General features: G+C 41.2%; 1 protein-coding gene across 28 annotated transcripts in view; it reads left to right on the forward strand.

The window, feature by feature from the left end:
- Usp54 (ubiquitin specific peptidase 54) overlaps positions 1–20606 on the forward strand; it is a 100923-nt gene that overhangs the window by 14673 nt on the left and 65644 nt on the right. For 8 of the 28 annotated variants that reach the window (XM_017599770.3, XM_063274539.1, XM_039093573.2 and 5 more), the window contains exon 1: positions 8253–11905. The exons of 13 other annotated variants lie outside the window; for them this stretch is intronic. The gene's annotated coding sequence lies outside the window, so the exon portion shown is untranslated. Of the gene's footprint in view, positions 1–2032; positions 2132–7074; positions 7201–8252; positions 11906–14794; positions 14818–15535; positions 20536–20606 lie in introns of those variants that run through there. 7 more of the 28 variants (XM_063274518.1, XM_063274535.1, XM_063274524.1 and 4 more) reach the window with 4 other exon arrangements.

A 20606-nucleotide genomic window follows, 5' to 3' on the forward strand; every position in this document is an offset into this window, starting at 1 on the left:
TATCTATCTATCTCTTTCTAGAGACAGAGTCTCACTATCTAGCACTTGGTTAGCCTGGAAATTGCTATGTAGACAAGGCCATCCTCAAACTCATAGCAATCCACCTTCCTCTATGCCAGGGTTAAAGGTGTGTGCCATCAGCCCAGATTTAGTGGCTGTGTGTGTGTGTGTGTGTATACATGTATGCATGCACACGCACATGTGTGCAGTAGCTCATGCCATCGTGTATATGTGGAGGTCAGAGAATAACTTTTTGGATTCTTTTCTCTCCTTATTTTATATGGGTTCTGGGAATCTAGCTCAGGTTATAAGTCTTGTGCTGCAAGCACTTTACCTGACAGAGCCATTCCATGGGCTTCTTTTTTTTTTCTTTTTTTTGGAGCTGGGGACCGAACCCGGGGCCTTGCACTTGCTAGGCAAGCGTTCTACCACTGAGCTAAATCCCCAACCCCCCATGGGCTTCTTTTAAGAAGTAACTTTTCTCTTCTTGATGTTAGGAAAGGCCCAATCTCTGTCTGTCTCTCTGTGTCTGTGTCTGTGTCTGTGTCTGTGTCTGTGTCTGTGTCTGTGTCTGTGTCTCTCTCTCTCATATACCCACACACAAATTTAAAAGTTCATAAGATGTTAGTAAAATGTATAAGTATTGTAGAACTGCAGGGAAGTTATTATATGAAAATTACAAGGAATAGTTATTCTTTATCATTATTATTGTGTGAGTGTGCGCGCGTGCGTGTGCCATGTAGTGCTTGTGTAGGTGATAACCTGTGGAGTTGATGTCTCTATTTTAAGTGGGCTCTAGAGATTGAGTCAGGCCGTCAGGCTTGTGTAGCAAGTGCTTCCACCAGTTGAGCCATCTCACTGGTCTGACTCTAATGTTCTGTTCAGAAGCTCATGTAGGCCTGAGAGCACAGATTGTAATCCTAGCTATTCTGGAGGCCGAGGCAGAGGACTGAAAATTCAAGACCTGGATGGCCTACATAGTTAATTTCAAGAAGGAATTGGGTGGTATAGTAGCACCCTATCTCAAAATTAAAAGTCAGTGCTCAGAAAGTGGGCTGAGTGGTTAAAAGAACTTATCTGCTCTTGTAAAAGACTTAAGTTTTGTTCCCAGCACCCTGATGTGCTGCTTATAATCACCTTTAACTGCAGCTCCAGGGGGATCTGACTCAGCCTTTGAGGACACCAGTACCCATGTGCACATTCCCACACGAACACACATCATATACACAGGATTGAAAATAATGAAAATAATGATATAAAAATAAGTACAAAATACTAGGTTTGTTGGTGTATTCCTTTAATCCCAGCACTCAGGAGGCAGAGACAGGTGGATCTCTGTGAGTTCGAGGTCAGCCTGGTCTACAAAATGAATCTAGGACAGGCAGGGCTCTAATGCATAGATAAACCTTGTCTCGAAATCCTCCCTCCTCTCCCCCTCCAACAAAAGGTAAATAGAAAGTAAAAGATGCTAAGGATGCAGCCTCAGTGTTAAAGAGCTTGTTAGCATATGTGAGGCCTTAATTGAGTCCCAGAACTGTTCTCCTCCTGTTCTAAACAAAACAAAACAAAACAAAAAAAATATCAAGATCTCAAACACAGAAGAACAGGATGTCAAAAAGCTGACTGGACAGTAGTTCATGTGAAGATGTCTGGGAAGTTGGAGATTTGGTGAGTCATGAGTGTGCTGATGTAGCCATGGTTAGTCAGAAGCTGCTCATGCTCTGTGGGTGCTGAAAACACCTTCAATTGTATTCCAGGAATTTATCCGGGTGATGTAAGTATTAGTCCCTATGTATTTTTGTACTAGGTTAGAAACATATCTGAGTGTTGGCATAAATGAACACTGACAAAGTTAAGAGCATTCCAAGGAAGGTAGACAGACTTGAAAATGGTTTGAAAACCATTTAGATGGGAAACATAGGATTTGTGATAGAGATGGTAGTGAAAAATTTAAAACTACAAAGTAGCATAACATTTATAGCCCTCTATTCACAATACCTATCACCTTTATTTCATTTAATTTCTGAGACAGTCTGTAGATAGAGTACCTGCTGGGAATTGGAACCAGGGCTTTGTACATTCTGGACAAGCACTCCATCCATCAACTGAGTGATGACTCCACCTCTTGTCGGTAATTTCTTAATTCTGTTTTTCAAACCTTTTAATACTTGATAGATGATTTTTTTTAAGATTTATTTATTCATTTTATGTATATGAGTACACTGTTGCTGTCTTCAGACACACCAGAAGAGGGACTTGGATCCCATTACAGATGGTTGTGAACCACCATGTGGTTGCTGGGAATTGAACTTAGGATCTCTGGAAGAGCAGTCAGTGCTCTTAACCACTGAGTCATCTTTCCAGTCCCCTATAGATAATATTTTTAATTTCTTGTTCTCTAGCTGTACAATCTGATTTCTCAAAAGATGTGTTTTAGAATTGCACAAGTTATACATGGTCATACAGGCCTTTAATCTCAGGATTGGGAGGTAGAGGGTGGCAGATCTCTGTGAGGATTCTAAATTTGAGGCCAACATGGTCCATGTATTAATGGACATATAGTGACTGTAATGTTTGTGGGTACAGTAATACACACAGTATACGTATACAACATATGACAATCAGATCACGGTAATTGGCCTACCTGTCGTCTCAAGTATATATTATGACTTCGTGTTGGTTAAAGGTTAGCCCTGGGGGTTGGGGATTTAGCTCAGTGGTAGAGCGTTTGCCTAGGAAGCGCAAGGCCCTGGGTTCGGTCCCCAGCTCCGAAAAAAAGAACCAAAAAAAAAAAAAAAAAAAAGGTTAGCCCTGTTGACATCAAATTGCAGGAAAAAGCATCTTTCACACAAATTCTACCTCAGGCATAAAAGGGTTTTCAATAAAGTCTAATTCATACCAGACTCCAATGGACTCTGTATTGATTACTAATTCTTCAGTTATCCCCTTGATTTGGTCTCTGTGTTGTCTACTGGGTGTCAGACATTCTAGATGTTGCTGCCTCCTGTAAACCTAAAGGACAATGACAGATTGAATTGTTCTTGATGTTTTATATTTTCCTACTCAGGCAAGATTGCCTTTATTGGCTAATTATTTAAAGGGTGAAGAAACAGAAACAGACTTGATAGGGCTGGTTGATGACTGTCCATTCATTGACCCTGTCCTTAGAACGTGCTGTCTTTCTGTCATGGGAGCGTATACTACCAGTCTGGGAGTTTACTGTCCCAGTTTGCAACTTTTATCTGAGCCTCATTTGGTAACCATGATTAAATTGACTGGCCACATGGAGGTTTACTTAGATTCTCGACTTCTGTAGTCCCAAGGCTGATATATGGGTCGAAGCTGCAACCATGTGATTGGTCTTTGCAATGTTGCCGGCCTTAACCTTGGCCTGGTGAGTGTACATGTGAGTCAGTACAAACCCTGTGGGTTCCACAAAAACAAGAGCAAAGCCATGCTGGATACTTGAATCATTAGGGAAATTCCAAAAATGTAGAGCTTCTCTCCCAGGAAGGAGTGGCAAAGACAAATCAGGGTCAAGTTCAGATAATACTTCCGTCAAAAGTTGTTATGGATTTTCCAAGGCACTTCATTCCCATCTCTAGTCTACTTTTTCATTAGTGAATCTTGAACATCTTTGTTTCTTAGATAGTAACACTATGCTTGGTTTTTAGTAGCTGATCGCTAAACATTTAATGGATCACAGTATTTAAGATAGGGCTGGCAAGGGGTTGGGGATTTAGCTCAGTGGTAGAGCGCTTGCCTAGGAAGCGCAAGGCCCTGGGTTTTGTCCCTAGCTCCGGAAAAAGAACCAAAAAAAAAAAAAGATAGGGCTGGCAAGATGGCTCAGTGGGTAAAAGAGTTTGGGGTGAAGCTTGATGACCTAAGTTGATTCCTAGGACCCATGTAGTAGGAGAGAAGTCCTCTGACCTCCACATGTGCAGCATGGCATGTGTATGTGCACAAACATACATTACCATAGCATGTATATGTGTGCACATACACACACATTGATAGATAAGTAAAGGTTTAAGACATTTAATGGGTAGATGGAAAGCTCAGTGTTGGATTGTCTTAGAGTTTGTTTGTTTGTTTGTTTGTTTGATTGAGACAGGGTCTTGCTTGTGTAGTCTTGGCTGTCTGGAACTCACTATGTAGACCAGGCTGGCTCTGAACTCACTGAGATCTGCCTGCCGCTGCCTCCCAAGTGCTAGGATTAAAGTCGTCCACCACTACTGCCCAGCTTTAGAGGTGTTTTAAAAGCACACAGAACCAGTAGTTGCACCTCGTCTCTAGCTGATATGTCTTAGGATAGATGTCAGACACCTACTGGTTTTGAAGTGAAAGAAAGAAGATAAGAGTTCATTATAGAAGAGAAATATGACAGGCTACTGTACAGTCAGGACGGCAACCAAATGTAGTTTTCAGTTTTGGGGGGAGAGTATAAAATACTTAAGCTTTTTCTGGGAAAATTTTAAATACTCATATTTTTTCTAGGAAAGTCTTAGCAGGCATGGCTCATTTATACATGGCTCAAAATAAGCTTATATGAGTATTCTAGGGCTGTCATGTGCAGTTTCAGTGTAGGCATCCTGAGGCTTAAGGACAGTTTTGTGTCCATGCTGTCATCCATTGGTGGTTGCTGCCGTCAGCAGTAATACTGAAGTATTAGTCACTTCATAGCTCCCTGTGTTTATGTCGATTCTGTGCAGTCCACTTGTCACAAGTGCACTGTTCTCTGCTGCTTCAACCTTAGTCTTTTTTTAATCCTCACACTTCCAAGAATGTTTTTAAAAATACTTATTTATTTGTTATATGTAAGTACACTGCAGCTGTCTGCAGACACACCAGAAGAGGGCATCAGGTCCCATTACAGATGGTTGTGAGCCACCATGTGGTTGCTGGGAATTGAACTTAGGACCTATGGAAGAGCAGTCAGTGCTCTTAACTGCCGAGCCATCTCTCCAGCCCCAAAATTTTTATATGTACTTAAAACATTTTTTTTTTTTTGAGATAAAGTCTTACTATATAGTAGCAGCTGGCCTTGAATTTATGATCCTTTGGATGAAATCTCCAAGTTCTGGGATTACTAGTGTGTCTTACCACAGCCTATTCACTTTATTTTATTATTTTTCTGTGCTTTAAAAATATCTTTATTGAGTGCTAGAGGGATGGCTCAGCACTAGCTGCTCTTCCAGAAGATCCAGGTTCAATTCCCAGCACCTGCATTGGCAGCTCACAACTGTCTGAAACTCCAGTTCCAGGAGATCTGACACCCTTATGCAGATAAGGGTGCAGGCAAAACACCAATGCACATAAAATAAAAATAAAATAAGTTGTTAAAAAACTATTATTATGGGGTTGGGGATTTAGCTCGGCTGTAGAGCGCTTGTCTAGCGAGCTCAAGGCCCTGGGTTTGGTCCCCAGCTCCGAAAAAAAGAAAAAAGAAAAAAAACTATTATTATTATTATTATTATTATTAATTTTCGGGGTGCATGTCTGTGTGTACATGGGCAGACATGCTGTGGAGTCTCTATGGAGGTTAGTAAACGACTTACTGGGATTGATTCTTTTTATCGAATGAGCTCCAGATATTGAACTTAGGTTGTCAGGCATGGGAGCAAGTGCCTTTCCCCACCAAGCTACCTTCCTGGCACCTCTTCGCGCTCTCTCTCTTTTCTTTCTTATTTCAGATAATGTCCATATAGTCTAGGGTGGTTCTGTATGAGCTTTGTATGTAGCTGAGGCTGACCTTAATCTCCTCACCTTCCCATTTCCACCTCCCACTAGCTGGCATTAGACTTTTAAAAAAGTATGGGTATCATATTTATAAAAGAAATGAAGTTGAAAGTTTGCTTTTTCTGTTTTTATCTATTTCAGATTTATTCATTTATTATATATAAGTACACTGTAGCTGTCTTCTGGTTGCTGGGAATTGAACTCAGGACCTCTGGAAGAGCAGTCTCTTAACCGCTGAGCCATCTCTCCAGCCCCTTCTATTTTTTGAGGTTATAATTACACCATCAATTCCTCCTTGTCCTTTCTTGTCCCCTAAAACCTTCTCAATAGGGGTTGGGGATTTAGCTCAGTGGTAGAGCGCTTGCCTAGGAAGCGCAAGGCCCTGGGTTCGGTCCCCAGCTCCGAAAAAAAGAACCAAAAAAAACCAAAAAACAAAAAACAAAAAAAACCCCAAAACCCTCTCAATATACCCTCCTTGTTTTCTTTGAAAAGTGCCTCTTTTTTAAATCTTTTTTGTTATATACATACATGTATATATGTATGTATAGATATACCCTATGTATATCATATTATGTATGATATTTATATGTTTTCAGGACTGAAGATTTGGTATTGGATAACTAATTGGTGTTCTCTTGCCTGGGAAAGAGTATTTCTCCCACTGTCAGCATTCCTTATTGGTGTTTTGACTGCATGTATGTCTGTGAGAAGGTATCAGATCCTTGGGCACAGGAGTTAGAGTTGTAAGCTGCCATCTGGGTACTGGGAACTGAGCCTGGGTCCTCCAGAAGAGCAGCCAGTGCTCATAGCCACTGAGCCCTTTCCTCTTCCTATAGTTGTTTTGTGTAGGGTTAAGGTCCTGCCCTGTTCATATTAGCATGGCTCTTGGTGTTCTTGCTTAGCTCCTGTTTTAGGCAGTCATTTAGACTTCCTGGGTGTAGCTTCTGCCATTTCTAGGACACACTGTTTCACAGCGAACTCCTTGATCCTCTGTGGCTTTTACAATGTTTCCAAAATAATTGAGTAAGGGAAACAATGAAGTGGCTCAGCAGTGTGCACGGTGTTGCCACTGAGCCTCATATTTGATTGCCTGGATGTGTGCAGTGGAAGGAGAGAATCTATCTCTGTCCTCTGTGCACACATGTGCACACATGCACAACATAAATGTAAGTAAGAATTTGAAAATTAAATTAGTGTTCGATAACGGCAAGGTTTTCAGTGTACTCTAAAGAACTAGAATTTTTTTATACACAATTTGTAAAGATTACATTTATCTGATTGTGTAAGCCTTATAGTGTTTAACCTCATGGATCTATATATATATTTGATTTAAAGAATAGAAGCCAGTTAGATGGCGGAACAGGAAAAAGTGCTTGATGTCCAGTCTCACAATCCGAGTTCCATCCCTGGAGTCTACAAGGAGAGAATTGACTCCTGCAAGTTGTGCCTGCCATGACATAGGTGTGTATTCTCTCTGTCTGTTGCACACACACACACACACACACACACACACACACACACACACACACAGAGTAAGAAAAAAGAGTGCATACATTTTACTTTCTTTCCCCTCCTTTCTTTCTCTCTCCCTTATTCTCTTTCTTGGTCTTGCTAGGTAATCTGGCCTCACCATCTCCTCGCCTCAGCATCCCAAGGCCAGGGTTCTGTCACACCAGGCTCTCGTGCTCTTCAGCTCCCTGTGTCTGCTAGCCTGGATATGGTCAGATTGTTTATCAGATGGTTTTCATTTGACCTCTGAATAGTCTAGGGAAATACTCTCAATAAATAGAGGGAATTTTTACAAACATGAAGTAGAATGTTTGTAATTATTGAGCAGGGTGTGTCTAGCAAGCATCACTCAAACTGCCTTGTTCATCTGTTCTACCTCAACCCAAGACTGGTCTGACATTTGCTGTGTACCTGTTCCGTACATGTTCAGCCGTTTTCTTTTTTAAAATCAGAGTGGATCATTTTCCTTCAGCTACCATGGACTGTGTAATACATAATAGCGATACTGACTTCTTGGTTAGGGAAATTATGATTGCATTCTCTTCTTTAAATGACAATAGCAAAACAAATAAGAATGCACCGTCTGATCTTCCTACATATTCTTTAAAAACAGTTATTGGAAATTGGCACACACACAAACAGAGCTTGTTTGCCTTGCACAGTTGTTTGCCAAGTATTTGAAGCCATCCAGTTTTACCAGGTGGCAGCTGCTGTTGTTTATGGAGACCTAATTTAATCCACAGACATGAAACAAAGAGTATCTTGTTTTGTAAAAAGGAAAACTGTTGGGTAAAAAACAGCTTTATTGAGATATAATTCACATGTTATATAATACACGTGTTTAATGTGTACAGTTGAGTGCTTTTACTGTATGCAGAATGGCTGTTCCCACAGTCACTTTTAAAATGATTGCACTTCTGTACAATGAAATACTGCACATATTATTAGCAGCTTGTCTCCTTAACACACTCAGACTGCTTGAGACAACCAGGAATAATCTGTGTGTGTGTGTGTGTGTGTGTGTGTGTGTGTGTGTGTGTGTGTACTGGTCTATTCTGGATACTTCGTGTAAGTGCAGTCTGTAATGTGTAGATTGGGTTCTTCACTTAGTAAGGTTCATTCTTTCACTTAATAGGCTCATTTTTGTAGCATTTCTATAGTGACTAGAAAATATTTATTTTATGAATATACTATTTTTATTTGACAAATTTATTTATTTATTCATCCACTCATTTTTCTATGTATCTTTTTTTAATGTAGCTAAGTATCCATATATCCAACTATTTATTTTGAGACAAGGTCTCTTGATGTAGGCCTGGCTGTCCTGGTACTCAATGTGTGACTGGGCTGGTCTTGAACTCAAGAGATCTTCTTGCCTTGCCTTTTGCCTTCTAAGTGCTGGAATTAAAGGTATATTCCATTCTGACCACCTTAATAGTTCTATTTTTTTTTAATTTTTTAAAATTTTTTTTTCTTTTCTTTTTTTTCTGAGCTGGGGACTGAACCCAGGGCAAGCGCTCTACCACTGAGCTAAATCCCCAACCCTTTTTTTTAAAAAATTTTTTTTTAATAGTTCTAATTTTAAAGAGTTTCTTATTTTTAATTTTGCATGCGTGTGTGTGTGTGTGTGTGTGTGTGTGTGTGTGTGTGTGTGTGTGTGTGTATGGGCTATATGTGAGCTAGTGCAGGTTCCCTTGGAGGCCACAAGAGGGTGTCAGATCCACTAGAGCAGTGATTATCCACCGAATGCTGCAACACTTTAATACCTAATGTTGTAGTTACCTCAACAGTAAAATTGTATAAAATTGTTCCATTGCTAGTTCATAACTGTAATTTTGCTGCTGTTAGGAATCATAGTGCAAATATCTGATATGCAGAATATCTGATATGCAATTCCCAAAGAGATGAAGGCCCACAGGTTGGGCATTGATGTCTAGGCTTAGAGTTAACGGTGGCTGTAAGAAACTTGGGCCCTCTGTAGGAATAGTGTGCACTTTAACTGTGGAGCTCTCTCTTCAGTCCCAAGCTTTAATTTTGATGAAATTAAGTTTATCTAATTTTACTCTTTTTTTTTTGTCACTTGCGTATCTTCTTTCAGTAGACAAGAATCACAGCAGTTTAAAGATTTTGTCTTCTTTTTGTAACTCTAGAATCAAACAACACTTCAATTAAAAACATCCTCCTCCTCCTCATCACTGAGTGTTAAGATTGACTTCACTGTAACACAGGTTATCCAACTTGTGTGACTAACGACTGTGCCTGAGCCATCTGGGTGGCTGCAGGCAGCTCTTCAATCTAGAGTTTACATGAGGCAAGCAGAGGGGATTGGTTTTATGAACATTAGAAACAAAGACGAAAGAAAAACTGTAAGGAAAAAACCTACTAAACCCCGCTAGGCAAATCCACTAGGCAGTTCCACTAGATCTCTTGAGGGGATGGAAATGCCCTGCAGGGTCAGTGCCCTTCCGGAGTTGTTAGTGTTCTGTTCTGAGCATTGACCTCAGGTTCTTCATGTCAAGGGCAGGACCTACGCCCCCAGCTGCAGCTCTGTACCATTTTTATCTATAAGTACATTGTACTTCAGGCACACCAGAAGAGGGCACCAGATCTTATTACAGAGGGTTGTGAGCCACCATGTGGTTGCTGGGATTTGAACTCAGGACCTCTGGAAGGACAGTCAGTGCTCTCACAGAGCCATCTCTCCTGCTTCTATACCATTTTTAAATAAATGGACACAGGGTCTCACTATGTTAGCTGGACTCGAAGTGCTGGGATTAAAGGTGTGTGTCACCATGCTGGGCTCTATACTATGTCATAATGACTTTGGAGGGCTACCTTTTATATTCCTGATAGTTAATATGTTTTTAAAATTAATCTTTACTTTAATTTCAGGTGCATAGATGTTTAGCTTATATGTGTATGTGTATGAACTGAGTGCACTACTTGTACAGGTTAGAAGAGAACGTCAGGTCCCCTGAGAATGGAATTACAGATGGTTGTGAGCTGCCATCTATGTGCTAGGGATTGAACCCAGGTCCTCTGGAAGAGCAGCCAGGGTTCTTAACCACTGAGCCATCTCTCCAACCTCTAATATTTAATCTTCATTGTCAACCTGTGTGGATTTAGAATTACCATTGGAATTGCACACCTAAAGGTATGTCTATGAAAGTGTTTTCAGAAAGGTTTAAAAGGCAGTACCACAGGGTTGGGGATTTAGCTCAGTGGTAGAGCGCTTGCCTAGCAAGCGCAAGGTCCTGGGTTCGGTCCCCAGCTCCGAAAAAAAGAAAAAAGAAAAAAGAAAAAAAAAAAAAAAAAAAAGGCAGTACCACTCTGAATGTGGGCAGCACCATGCCTTAGGGGTCTGGATTGAGATAAAAGTTTGCCCATTCTCTGCTCTGCTTCTGGTGACTGACCACTGCAGTGTGACTGTTGTCCATGCTTCTTCAGCTAAGCCTTTCCTGCTGTGAGCCAAAGTAGTTTTTCTCAATTTGCTTTGTCAGGTATTTTCTTGTAGAGAAAAGAACAAATGCACTGTAGGCAGCTTTCCGGTTTAGCACTGGTAGTAGAAGTGTGCGCTTTTGCCGTGCTTCCGTGCCTTGGCACTAGGAATGAGAAGACCTGGTCAGAACGCCAACAGTGAGCAGGAGAAGCAGGATCTTTTTCTCTTAAACTTGGTACTTGCTGTGCTGCCAAAGGACTACTTTACTTTAAGCATATTATTAAAATGTAAGCTTAATTAGTTTTGGGCAGTGTCCATAGTTGCTTAATTTTACCAATAAACTTTAATTAAATCTTGTTTTAGTGACCTCAAGTATTTTCTCTCAAGGTATAGAAATATAGCCAACTTTCATAAATGGCAAGAATTTTGCTGATTGAGTTTTCCTCAGTTGCTTAATAAAGCAACTGGTTTCAGTAAAGCTGTTTAATAGCAGAGTGACACATAGAAGCCTGCCTGCTGGCCCCTGGGCCTCTATGCCCTGCCTGCAGAGGCCAGCTCTGTTTGACTGATGCCATGGTTCGGGGGGCACCCAGCCGCAGCTCCCTAAAGAGGTGTGAAGATCTTAGCTGGAACAGCCTTTAGATTCAGGTCGTTTTAAAAGAATTTAAATTCACAGAATTCCCTAATTTCTTTTAGCGTGGCCCATTTTAATGTTTAAGACAGAAGACTTTTGCCCATTAAAATGGTTTCACTGCGGATAGTCTTGGGATTTTGAACTGATTCAGGCAGCATTGTTTTGGTGATTCTCTAGGGCACTGCAAAGGTGTCTTCTCACAGACACCACATAAAGGGTTCTTTTAGGACCAGCCCTTTGGAAGCAGCTGCCCCCCCTGCAAACCCTGTGTTTTGATGACCTTGTGTTCGGGAATGCCTTTGGAGAAAGCAGCCTCATAGTTGTTAAAAGCCTCCAGTGAAGTCTGTCCTGAATGGTTAGTTCCTTCAGTTTAGCTTCTCAATGAATTGCTCTTGGTAGTTGGCAAAAAAATTGTTTTACCCCTGATATCCTGTTCTGTGCCTTTGTGGTTAGATGAACAGTTTCCCATTGTTACTCTGTCTCCTCCCTCTGTACCCTTGCCTCTGTTCCACTCCTGTGCCACTTGCCCCACAAATGCCCTTGTGAGTGCTGAAGTTTTTTGCTGAGCTCGAATGGGTTGTCTGGTAAGCATTGTAGTTATATTAAAGTTGTGTAGAGGGAGGATACAATGATTGGGTAGTGTTTTAGTGTTTGTGAAGTTATTCCAGTCCACACCCTCCCCCCATAATTGTTAATTTTGGAATTGAGTTTTGAACTCAATTTTCAGGAGACTTTTTATGTTGTCTTTTTTCTGCCCTTTCCCCAACCAGATATTGAATTTGGAGATTTTATTTTCCTCCTCTGACATAACATGCATACATACATCATACATACATGCATGCATGCATGCATATATATGCACTTGTTAGAATTAAAGGGAAGGTTTACAGGTTTCAAGAGTGTAGGTTCAGTGCTCTGACTTCCGGTAAATTATTAGTTAGAAGCTTGTACTCTTTGTGTCTATTTTTCAAACTCAGTACAAGGCTTAAGGGAGTAGCAGAGGGCCTGTTTCGTGGCTAACTTGTGCAATAACATTATTTCCAGAAGCAGAGAGATTTTCCTTTTCCATCACTAGAATGTTCTTGGTAAAATTCCTTTAGACTTTGGCAGTACGTTGTCATTCTGGGAAGTGGTTTGTATTCAAGAAGTATTTTAGAGTGGCAGACCCTTCCTTCTAGAGAGAACCCGAGGAAGTTAGATTCAGAAACTAGACCTGTTCCTTCGGATGTGAGCTATTTTGATCCTTTGAAAATAAAATGTTTTATATTTGATGCTCAGGTCATTCTAATGCCACTTGAATGGTATTTCATAATGTGATTATTTCCTTGTATTGTATATTTTGACCTTTGTCTAAGAAGTAGTGGGATGCATGCATGAGCATATGTGTGTGCGTGTCTGTGTGTGCGTGTGTGTGTGTGTGTGTGTGTGTGTATGTGTGTGTGAGTCTATGTCTGTGTGTGTGTGTGTGTGTGTATGTGTGTGTGCGCGTGTGTACTTGCATTTAAATTCCTGAAAAGCTTCGGGTTCTGTAGAAGTGCTACTAGCAATGTGGGGAGCATTTACTGAGATTTTGTTGCTTTGAGTGTGCTTTTCAAGTGGAGGTTGTACTTGTACAATAATAATTTCTTGATCTCCTCAGTTCTATGCTAAATAGAACCATATATTTCTAATTCCCACTACAACCCTGTTAGTATTTTTCCTTATCACGCATAAGTAGACCTTCTCTCTGTCCTCTTCCCCTTGCCCCCTTGCAGTATGAGGAAAATGACCCCACTTTTCAAGAGCTAAGGACATAAAAATGAAAAAAAAAAAAAAAAGAGCTAAGGACATGCTGTGTCCAGGGATGTTCACTTAAGTAGTTGCTACCATTATTCCAATTTTACAGTGAAAGAGCCACTATGGAAGGCCACTCCCACTCCTTGTAAGTGGTGGGGTTAACATTTGAACTGACTCAAATGCTAGAGTTTTGAGAATCTGAAAGACTTTTTAGGGTAGATTTCCATATCTCCCGGTTGTGACTGTTCTCACTGAAGAGAGCTTTGTTTGTGCTCTTTCTGATTCTTGCTTTGTATTCTCTGTCACCTTCCTTCCCAGTCATGTGCTTGCTTGCTTTCTCACACTGAAGTTGCTTGTACCATTCCGTGCCAGTGTTCTCATGACGGACATGAGTCAGGCTGCTGCTCTCATTGGCTTCCTCTCCTATTTTCCTCTTGTTGACACTGCCATTATATTCTCATTATTGTGCAAAATAACCTAGGTTTGTAAAAGAATTCATTGTTGTAGTCAAGTATCTAAATTATAAAAGCATTCCTCAGTGATTTAAAAAATTAGGAAAGATAAAACATCTTTGGTTCTTAGCGATTTAACCAGAGGTTATATGGGGTAAATTTTTATTTTTTTGCTTTCCAGTGGCCAAATAAATTGCCTGAAACTCTCTTCTTTCAACCTGTTTCTCGTTTGCTACTATTGGCAGTGTGGTTAGGAAAGAACATGGTGTTTGTCTTACTGGCCAGAATATCTTTCCTCCATAGACTTGTTGGCAACATAAGATATGATTTAGGTTGGAGCCTGGGGAAGAGCTAACGAGTTGATTGGTCATATCTGTCACTGAATTACCTCTAGCCAGGAAAAAGTTTGGTTTGTTTTACAGGATTTTGTCAAACACATGCATAGGGTTTCTCTTTGTAGCCCTGGCTGTCCTGGAACTCACTCAGTAGACCAGGCTGGCCTTGATTCAACTGTCTCTGCCTCCTGAGTCTTGGGGTAAAAGGCATGCACCACCATTGCCCAATTCATTAACTTTTCTTCAAGAAGTATTAAGCATCTGTAGCTTTTTAATTATATTCTAATAAAGCACTGTGAAGGTTATACTTGTACAACCTAATTAATGAGGTTCTGGGAGGGAGAAATCCTATATGCTGTCTACATTTTAAAAAGAGAACCTGTAGGAAGTAATTAAAAATAAATTTTTATAAACATTTAAAAGATATTTATAAATTACTAAACATAAATATTTAATAATTTATATTAAATTATATTAAATTAACTTAATAAATAACTATACATTATTCAATATACATGTTTTAAAATATGTGTAAAACATTTTATGTTTTTATATTTTTAGAAAGGGCCTCTCTGTTATATAGCTCTGGCTGCCGTGGAACTCTCTATGCAGACCAGGCTGATCTCAAACTCCCAGAGATCCACCTGCCTCTTTCTCTTGAGTGCTGAGATTAAAAGTGTATGCCCCAGTCCTGGGAAAAATTTTTATTAGTATATGTTAATCACACATTAATGGGTTTCATTATGACACTTTGATACACGCGTATGATGTGTTTTGATCATATTCACCCTGCCCTCCTCCTCTCCCACTGATCTTACTCTCCCAATTGGCCCCAAGAGAGTGACTGAATCTAAGTGACTGCTCTTTATAAGGTGTGGCCATCATTAGACCCTGTCAGAGTGAGTTGCTGCCTCTAAGTGATGCTGGCATTAGGTAGGAGCACTGGGAAGATGGGTGTGGGAAGAGAACAGTCCAGCAAAACACTGGGCACATCTGCAGAGTAATTAAAAATGCTTTTTTTGGGGTGGGGTTATTAGGTAGGGTCTTGCTGTATAGCCCTGTTTGGATCTTGCTATGGTACATCAGGCTGGCCTTGAATTTACAGTTATCTTCTTGCTTCTAACTCGTAAGTACTGAGATTACAGGCATGTGCCACCGTGCCCCACTTTCTTGGGATTTTTTTTCTTAGAGGTGTGTGTGAGACAGCCATAGCTATTACAGGTGTGTGTGTGAGACAGCCATAGCTATTACAGGTGTGTGTGAGACAGCCATAGCTATTATTTATGGAACTACTTTTTCTTTTTTTTTTTTTAACATTTATTTATTTATTATGTATGCGTCATACAGCTTTCTGCCTGCATGTATGCCTGCAGGCCAGAAGAGGGTACCAGACCTGATTACAGATGGTTGTGAGCCACCATGTGTTTACTGGGAATTGAACTCAGGACCTCTGGAAGAGCAGACAGTGCTCTTAACCACTGAGCCATCTCTCCAGCCCAGAACTACTTCTTTTTCTTTTTTTTCGGAGCCGGGGGCCAAACCCAGGGCCTTGCACTTGCTAGGCAAGCGCTCTACCACTGAGCTAAATCCCCAACCCCGGAACTACTTTTTTTTAAACCTGAACTCTTTAAGTGTTTTGTATGTATTATTTTTTTGAATATACACACACATATATAATATTATATACTTGTGTATGGGGGGGTGAAGAGACCTCACATAGCCCAGGCTGAGCTTGGACTTGCAGTATAGGTGAGGACGACCTTGAACTCCTAATTTTCCTCTGTCACAGGTGCTAGTATTACAAAGCTTACGCTACCTCACCTAGTGTAGAGCCTACATTTTTTTTTCCCCATACAGGGTTTCTCTGTAGTCATGGCTGTCCTAGAACTCACTCTGTAGACTACACTGGCTTTAAACTCAATTAGCTTGCCTCTGCCTCCCAAGTGCTGGGATCAAAGGTGTGCACCAAGCTGAACCTGCACTTTTAGAAAAGATCTTTAATGTATTGCATGTGTGTATGTATGTCTGGGTATGCATTTGTCTTGGTGCCCTAGTAGAGGTCAGAGGACAATTTAATCTCGTGGGTTCTGGGATAGAACTCAGCGGTAAGAATTGTTTGGTGTTTTGGCTAGACTAGCTGGTTGGCTGGCTGTTGAATTCGTGGGATCTGTCTGTCTCTGCTGCTTGATGCTGGGATTTCAGGCTTGTGAGGCCATGCCTGGCTTTTTTAGGTAGGTGCTGGTCATTCACACTCAGATCCTTAGGTTTGCAGAGCAAACTCTATTACCTACTGAGCTGTAAACCTAGTCCAGTATGCTCCTCTTTGTACTTAACTGTCTTCCATCAGGGTTGGGAAAGTTCTGGGAACTGTGAGGCTTTACAGAAAGGAGCCAAGTAGCCTGCCTATGCCTCTCTGCCTATAACAAAGCGAAACATGTTTTCTGCTCTGTTTATTCTCTTTTTAGCTGGCTTCAGACAAGTTCCTTGACAGTGACAGCTAGCTTCTTATGAAAACATGATTTTCTGTATGTAACATTTTAATTGTTCCTTTTGTACATGATGGACTAATTTGATACCAAAGTTCAGCCCTCAGGATATTGTTCAGTGAGGTAACTGTTCACTCGGGAGTTTCTGATAGCCAGCCTATAAGCAACAAACAGTTGGCCTTTAGAGATGGCTGTAGATACTTATCTGTATTGTCAAGCTTGAGTTAGAAGGAAATAAATATTTGATTCTGTTTATAAGTTTTTTTTAAGGGTCACCTATATCTTGTTTCTGATGGATTTTAGTGACTTATTTAGAGAATCAGGATTTTATAAGATTCTGGAATGGTAATTATAGTTGCATTTTCTATTTCAACTGAACCTGCAGTGATTTCATTTCATAAATATTATCTACAACTCTATAGAGTAACAGCTCCATGTACTGAGGTCTGTGTTTAGAAATACCTAACGTGAAGGATATGGGATGGGGTGGTGATGGGGTCTCTGTGACCACCGTGACCTGCAGAATAATGATTGTGAGAGGCAGAGGCTCAGTGTTGGTTCAGCGTTGGAGTCTGACTCACAGGAGTCACAGCTCACCTCTTACTGAGTCAATCCTTCATTGTCATGCTGCTGCATCGTCTCAGTCACTTCGTGAAGTAGATGCTAACTTTGCTCTACAGACTCAGAGGATGAAGTTCAGGGTCCTGTCCTGGATAATCTGCCTGGAATTAAACCTAAAATGAATTAAACACAAAGGTATAGGAATGGAAGTAGAGCGCTGTCCTCCTCCTCTGCTCTAGCCGAGGCCTCTGTGGGCTGGGTCACTGCACCCGTCCTGTGATGACATCATACTCTCTTAACACGTCTTCTGGTGCTCAGGAGCCATCCTCAGCTGCTGGTCCACCTTGTCTTTGAGCGACGAGTCAGTTAGGACGGCCCAGGGGTGTGTACTCTTGTCTGTCTGTCCCCTTCTCCCTGGTGCTGGGGACCAAACTCAGGTCCTGATGCTGCCAGCACTTCTCAGACTCAGCCATCCCCCCCAGATCCTCACAACTGTATTTGTTGTGATTGTCTTTTCCCTCTAATTTTGAGATTGCCAGCCTTTTTTTCTTAACTTAAATATAAAGTTTACAGAGAAGTTATAAGAAATAGTAAGATGAAATCTCATACACTGTTTTCATACATGGTTTTTTTTTTTGAAATAGGATCTCACGTCGTCCAGTCTGGCCTAAAATTTTCTATGTAGTTAAGGATGACTTTCCTGACCTTTCTGCCTCTGCCTCTCAAGTGCCTGGGTTATAGGCATGTTACTTAGGCAGCATTAGGGATGGGTCCCAGCTTATGCATGGTAGGCAGACTCTGCCAACTGAGGTGTTTCCCTAGCCTGGCATTCCCGTGCTCTTCAGTGAGAAGCATCTGTTGTTAACATGTTCTGTGTTTTTTACCTATGTATTCTGTTTGTATGTGTTTGTGTATGCATATTCTTTGCTTTCTGAGCCCTTTGAGAATGAGTGGCAGACATAATGTTCTTTAATACTGAAGTAATTCAGTATTGCCTAAAGTTTTTTATCTTTAAAAACATTATTAGGGTCCTGCAGCTAGAAATAGCATTTCTATTCTGGTGTACCTTCAGTAGACAATACCAGAGAACGGTGATATGAGTTAGTGCTAGACCTAGAGCAAGCATTTCCTTTGGAGTGGAATGTCTTTGCCATCAGTGTTTGCCTTTCTTGCCTTTGTTGTTTTTTGGTCGTGCCTTTAGTTTCTGACATACCTAACTAGTGTGAGAGCTTACTGCTTTCCCTACATAATGCTGCCATTCAGAGCCTATGAATCCTTTCTGCCACTGTCTGTCTTTCCTTTGCTCTCTGTGCTTGGGCATGTGTCCTAGGGCAGGCAGGGCTTCAGTGAGTGCCTCACGTGGATATTGAACCCCGCCTGCCTGCCAAGTTCCTTCTGCTGTGAGCCAAGTGGAGGGTTGGCGCTTGTCATTCCTTTGCAGCAGTTGAGCTGAAGGAATGCTGCACGGCTTGTCGGAAGGTGCTTAGTGGCCTTGAGTGTAGTGCTCACGAGGGATTTGTGGAGAAGTAAGGGTCTTACAGTCTTGTTGGAGATGTGGGTTCCTCCTGGTTCTCCATTAATCAACAAACAATAGATGCTGATAGTCTTTATGATGGGGACTTTGGGGATACTGTGATAAGATACATAATTAAGTGACAAATATTACAGCCACTCAATTCCAGCTCTGCCACATACCAGTTAGGCGAGTTGACGTCTTTAAGTCCCTGTTTGTTTTCTGTAAAGCTGAAGTACTTGTGTCTACCTGATGGCTATTGTGAAGATCAGATAAAGGGTGTCGTGTAGCGTCACCATACACTGGATACTAGACAGTGTTCTAGCTTATGTAGTCACATGATACATGACTGATACTGTATGAGACAAAAGGAAAATAATAAGAACATAGTAAATAGAATGACTATAACATATAACTCAATACTTTAATTGTGGCGTGTGCATTCTGAAGATTATAAATAACTCAGGAATGTAGAGAAGGGGAAGGATAGTCTTATGCAATCAATTAATATTCCTGTGCCTCAGCTTTTCTACTGGACACACTGAGGACACCATCAGATCTAGTCTTCAAATAATGATTAAAACCTCAAAGAATTTTTCTTTTTGTTTGTTTGATTGAAGCAGGGTTTTGATATGTAGTCCAGGCTGTTCTGGAGCTCACCATGCCTCTCCTGCTGATTTTAATTGTTGTTGTTGTTGTTTGCTTTTTGTTTTAGGCAGGGTCTCACTATGTAACCCTCGCTGACCTCACTATGTGGACCATGTTGGCCTTTATCTCCCAGAGAGCTGCCTGCCCCTGCTCCTGAGTGCTGAGATTATGTCACCACACTCAGCCTTTTGAGCATTTTCTTTTTAATTTGTATAACTTTTTTGAGATAGTCTTGCTTTAGGCTCAGCTGACCTCAGACGTAAATCTCTGCCTTGCCTCTTGGACACTGGGATAGTGGCGCCTGCTCCGACACCTGGCCCATCTTTGTGTGTGTGTGTGTGTGTGTGTGTGTGTGTGTGTGTGTGTGTGTGTGTGTGGATTTTAAAGGGAGGCTTGAGATGTGAAATTCAGCACTTGGGCCAGGTGTGGTTACACTGTGTATCATGTGAGCACTGTGACAGGGAGGAGGGTTGCTGCAGGTTTGAGCTCACAGAAGGAAGTAAGTTCCAGACCAGCTAGGACTACACATTAAGACCCCATCTCAATAGACGTGTGAATCATTGAGATGACTCAGAGGGTAAGGCATTTGCTGCCTAACCTAATGACCTGGGTTTGGTACCGAGAAATTACCTGACGGAAGGAGGGAACTGACTCCTGAAAGTTGTGCTGGACAAGGTTGACACACACCTTTAAGCCTAGTGCTCTGAGTTTGAGGCGAGCTAGGTCTACATAGAGAGTTCAGGCCAGCATGGTGAGACCCTGTCTCTCAGGTGCTTCCTGAGGGAAGCTATTTGACTTGATAATACTCACTGTTGCCTCACAGACATTTTGGTTAGTTGAAGCCAAAGATTGGTCAGTGGATGACCTCTTGTTCTGTGCCCCTGTAGATAATTTCAAGATTAAGTGATTTATAACTCAAATTATTTATCTGCTCCTCTGGCAAAATATTAATTAATCAAATCAGTCAAACAAGGCAACAGATAAGACAGAAAGGACTGGATATTGAGGACATGTGGTCTAGTGACCACTAGGGATTCTCTGGGATGGAGCCTCATTTCGCCAGAATGGAGTCCAGACTGCTGATGCACTTCCCACCTGTAACTAGGATTCCATAATCGTGCATGGACGGCGCCTTCAAAAACGTGCTTTAATACCAACACCCAGAAGACAGGCTTCCTTGCTTGGTGTTTGCTGTCTCAGTGATTTTGTTGTTTTTGTTCTTTCTTGGCTTCATTCTGGAAAGTTTGTGCTTGACTTTTATTTTAGTCCAGTTCAGCTTTCATCTTTAAAATTTAAGAGAAGTTTTCCATGAAAGTGAAGCTGTCCGCATTTCTTTTTTACTTTTTTTTTTGGCATTTCCCTTTTTTGTTTCTGGTCACCCCCCACCCCCACACCCTCTCTCTCTCTGCATTGTTTGTCAAGGTTTCAAGTTTATACTGAGAGGTGAGGCAACGTTGATCTTGGCAGAACTGTGGAAAGCCAGTAGAGTCATTAAATGATGTAAGCTTTTGATT

The sequence above is a fragment of the Rattus norvegicus genome, chromosome 15 (assembly GCF_036323735.1).
Source record: "Rattus norvegicus strain BN/NHsdMcwi chromosome 15, GRCr8, whole genome shotgun sequence".
In the NCBI taxonomy this organism is placed as follows: Eukaryota; Metazoa; Chordata; class Mammalia; order Rodentia; family Muridae; genus Rattus; species Rattus norvegicus.